Here is a 5,337-nt window from a genome sequence, read left to right as displayed (position 1 = left end):
GTGAATGCTGAACCAGCATCAAAGTATTATGACTCCTAAATCTACATTTCATCATGTGATGAACGATCCCATCTGTTTGCTTCAGCCAATCATATATCACAGTGGAGCTCAGACACTATTCAGCGACTCTCACAGCCGAGCTCACAATTTGCTGCCCGAGCAGAAAGCCGGCCGCCCGTCCTGTCGGTTGACTCAGATATTAGAACGTGTGCTGGAAACAGACTGAACACCTGCAACGGATTCTCTCCAACTTACTGTGGCAACAACGGGAGCTTTTGGGCCACGCCCTTCTGAAATAAACACCTGAAATACTAGGTGTCCAACTAAGGGCAAACATACACCAAATGCATGATTTAAGTGTTTTGAAATAAGGAGTCAAAAACTTTTGTTTGTATTTGATAGAAGTGCAAGGGACTCTAATGTGAAGTCAGCAAATTAAAGAACAAGACTACTGTTTTGTTGGTACAGTCCATGAAAAGACCAAAAATGTGTCACTCTCAATACAAACCCATACAAACAGGTGACAAATGAAAGGAAACCCCTGAATAAATGAGTCATCTCATCCAGGATGACAGTGCCCCCATCCATACGCATGGGGTCACCGAACGATTTGATGACCATGAAAATGATGTGAATCATTTGCTATGGCCTTGACAGATCTCAACCCAGTCAAACACCTATGGGTGATTTTGAAGTGACGGGTTAGCTGCCGACAGGATCTGACAGCGGCCGATGGCTGACTGTGGACTTGGTGTGTCGCAGGCCTGACACAGCGTCTCCACCACCACCATCAAAACACCAAACGAGGGAATATCTTTTGGAAGAATGCTGTTCATCCCTCCAGTAGAGTTCAGAGACATAGAGAGTCAATGCCAAGGTGCACTGAACCTGTTCTACGGAGATTTGTGCACACACCTGGACAGGCACACATGACAACACAGTCAAAGCGCCCATTAACTAGCAGTGATGATTGGACTGACTACAGACCTGGTTTTTGCTGGTCAGTGCTGCAGTCACTTTGTGCACCCTTATATTACCAACACATCCAAAATTTATCTGGACACACCTCGTTTTCATCTGGACACACCTGCCGGTGTGAAGTTGACAGACCGCTGCTTGGTAAAAGACAACATGATGCTCATGGCGTCAAAATAGTAATTGGTAGGAAACTAGGAAACAGACGCACCACTCGCTGTGCATTTGTTGCAAGATAGGGTCCATGATGTTGGTTTGTCCTTTCATTTGTCACTCATGTAGAACAAATTTAAAGTGACATGCAACAGATATAACCAAATACTAATAATGGTTTAGTTTTGCAGTAGTGCTCTACTGACTCATAGAAAAATCATGTCTCCAACACTCCAACTAACCAAAGCCTTTTGATTTCTCCACTTAGGTTGCACTGTTTGTTTTGCTCTGTTCACAGGGAACAACAGGTTTCACCAGGATCCAGAAGAAGAAGCAGATCCTTACATTAATTATGTCGTGTTTATCGTTTCGCTTGCTCCAGTGGGCTCGTCCACCCTCGGGGAAGGCGTGAAGGCAAACGGCATGGCGCCGATAGACTCTTCTACATCACAAAGTCTATTGTAAAACCAAATTCAAATCCCATCATATGCAAATAATGAGCTGTTTTTCCATGGTAACAGTGTCCAACAATGATTTTTGTCAAATCTAATTCATAATTCTAATCACAGCCTTGAACTCAAAGCCTGAGGCACAGCGTGAGTTCGGTGGTAATGACTACTGCAGGGGGCGAGGGGGCACATGGAAGAAGCCATTTACCATCTCACAATGCAGTGTTTTATATGTCAAAGTTAGTGCTGTTACACAAGAGTAGAACTGTGGATGCTGTGTATCCAACAAGGAATATCCAATAAATAAGCTTGTGTGATGTGTCGGTCGGTGTTGGGCTGTAATAATATTACTTTCCCCAGTAACGTGTAAAAAGATGCAAATAAAATTTCAGCAATACTATTTACACTTACTCCCTACTATACTACTTTAGTTGTCACAACAGAAAAGACTGATTTGAAATCAGACATTTAATATTGATAGTTGTCACGCGTGCACACGTCACTATTAGCAGCACCATAAACAGTAAGCTAGCTTGGAAGGTTGAGGTGTCTATGGAAAAATATCCCCATTAATTTGATTTTGTTGGAACGAAAGGTGATAAGAACATTATTGTACAATGTAAATGGTCCAGCTTCATTGACAAACACTGCAGGTTCTAGGAAAACTGAAAACAGCAACTAAAACTCAGCTGAGACACCACTTCTTGTCCTGTTTTCACTGGACTTATCAGACTGTGGAAAATCTTGTGAATGTACCTTTAAATGAATGTACCTTTAAAATTAAGATTTCTTTGAAACAGCATTTACATAATTATGCTACAGAAAATATAACTACAACAACTTAAATGTTGGTCCAGAAGTCAAGTCACAGATTTCTTATAGAAGTGGGGTTGCAATGGGAAAATCTGGACCCAGGATTTGAACACGAATACTTCTTCATGTGAGCAGAAGCTTGGAGAGACGAAACGCGGTGGCCTCTGTCAGAGACGTCATCTCTGCAAATGTTCACATGCTCCCACTGTTGTTCCTGCCAGGCGCCTTCCTCTCTGTCACCCACACAGACAGCAAAGTCGGCCTAACGCCGTGTGATCACTGGATTTGTTTCAGCACCTGCAGGTCCGCTGATTTGGCGCCGGTGTCCTACTTCTTGCCGGCAGGAGGCCAGCAAAAACAAAAAGGATATGTACTGAAGAATAACACAAAACACAACAAACCTCTTCTCTGATTTCAGCTAAATAAACTTAGCCTGAAACTTAATGAACGTTAAAACACCAATTATATCACTGTGTTAGCCGCCTTGTTGACTTTTAACTGACTGTTGACTTGCTTTCTGTTAATCCAAGATTATCTCCAACATGCTTTGTCAAACTAAATATGTTGACTTGGGCCTTTGCTTCTAATTTTCTCATGCAGATGCAGACAAATAAACTGCAAATGAGTTCAGAAGACGAGGTCAGAAATCAGCTGGGAGTACAGAGGAATTATTGATTCAGCAGTTGCGCCAATTCACTTCTTTCTGCATTAATGGGAACTGAGCTCGGGGCAGGTCTGGGATTTTCAGTTAATGGAGAGCCTCATGTCTCATCCTGCACCACAAAGAGTGTTCACTTCCATTAAGATTTACTGCTAGTGAAACAACTGTTCCACCCGAAATTGAATATCCTCTTGCATATTAGGGTCCAAGCCATCGGGGAAATCAGCAGACTGAAGGCTGAAGTCCTGGCAAAACACCTTAAAACCTAAGTTTACTTTCAGATGTTTAGGCTTCATCCAGAAGAGTCCTCTCTAACAGCAGAGAATTACATTTTAGCCGCTCTCATACACACATGCTTTCTCAAGCCTAAACTTTACACCCCACCTCCAGCACAGATGCTGCACTGAACTCAGTGGAAGGATAGTATCAACCACAGCTCTAGTCAACATCCACTAGGTCATATTTACCATTCATCTGCCATCATCTGTGATTTAACACCGATTCTTACTCATGATTCACAAACACATGGCGTCTGACTGTAAAGAGCTTCCAATCAATATCCACCTCCCTCGATAAGAGTATACTTTTATTCCACATATGAGATGGTAATAATCTGTAAGGACAGTGTTCAGGATTGATTCTTATTTGCAATTCAAGCCACATTTTCAAAAATGAAAACATGTATACAACCTGATCACAGATCAGCTGATTACTAGTCTTTCAGTGTTCGTTCATCTGTAAATTTTGCGGCCCGATTCCCAGATTAGCCCAGATCATCTTGACGCACTCAACATCCTGTGCCCCCTCAGTGTCAGCCGCTCTGAATGGCACACTTGTGGTTACCTAAATTACAGTGGTCTCCTTTCTAATAAGACCACTGTCTGACTAAAATAAATTCTGGAAAGCTCTGGTCTTAGGATGAATGACCTAACACTGTTAGCCTGTGCATGCTCTAGAGAGGAAAACTAGCCCCTTTATTTATATCAGGTTTTAAATAAACAGTATTTAGAGCTGTGTATGTTATAATACATGATCATTAGATTAATGGCCAACAACTTTGTAAAGATTTAAGAACTAGATATTAGTGTAAAATGCAGTGCTACATTTAAGGAAAGTTCGTTCTTGACAAAACAATCCCAACTCTCCACATATTACCAAACCTCCCTTAGTTATGCTGCTATAGGCCTAGGCTGCTGGGGGGCCCCATGATGCTCTGAGTTTCTTTCCCCTCCCCTCTCCTCTCCTCTCCTCTCCTCTCCTCTCTCTCCCTATGCTTCTATATGCCACCATTACACATCACTAACTTTGTGTCTCCTCTCTCCCGTAGTGTGTCCTCTCTCTCTCCCTGTACCTTTCTGCAGGTTGCCTTGGCCCTGGAGCTCTATGTCTCTGACGAGCAGTCACCAGCCACATCGACCTGATCAGTGTTTGATTGTTGTGTCTTGTTGCTTTTCTTCTTTTGTCTCTCCCCTATCCACTCACCCCAACCGGTTGAGGCAGAAGGCCGCCCACCAAGAGCCGGGGTCTGTCGGAGGTTTCTTCCGTTAAAAGGAGTTTTTCCTCCCCACTGTCGCCAAGTGCTTGCTCAAGGGGGATTTGTTGGGTTTTCCCTATGTAATAATATTGATAACAGTAAGATCTAGACCTTACTTTGTAAAGTGTCCTGAGATGACTTTTGTTGTGATTTGGCACTATAGAAATAAAATTTGATTTGATTTGATTTTGCTCCATCTGCACACTGTTATGATGAATCATTGAATAAATAGCCACATTTCCCTTCTTGTGACATCTAAGCTTTTGATGTCCTAGACCCAAATTTTATACAAATTCTATCAACGTGACAGAAATGCAATTTTGGCTGAATAGTAATGAGATTAAATGGTGCTTATCTTAATGTCCCTGAGATAAATGTGTTGTACACTTAAATAAAGCAAGACTAAACATTGCTCTGTGTGCTATAATGTCTTTATCCGCCCTGTATTTGCATGACTGAAGACTAAAAATATGGTTGTCATAAGCCATTTTATGCAAAACAAGAAAAATTAATCAGGTAGTATATTGTCAGCTAGAACATCTTCTTTAAAAAAATCTCCAAGAATATTTACAACATCATTTATATGAGAACTCCCATGAAGAAAGCAACTAATGCCCAAGCATGAACTTACATATGGAAGGCACTGGCCATCTTACTAATAAATGCATGAAAGTTCCTTTTAAAACGTTTTCTCTGGGGGAAGTTCCTGCAGCGGAAATGCACCACAAGAGTGAAAACACTAGAGGCCACTC

Source organism: Monopterus albus, unplaced genomic scaffold (assembly GCF_001952655.1).
Source record: "Monopterus albus unplaced genomic scaffold, M_albus_1.0 scaffold326.1, whole genome shotgun sequence".
NCBI classification, from domain to species: Eukaryota; Metazoa; Chordata; class Actinopteri; order Synbranchiformes; family Synbranchidae; genus Monopterus; species Monopterus albus.
This window is presented reverse-complemented; position numbering follows the sequence as displayed.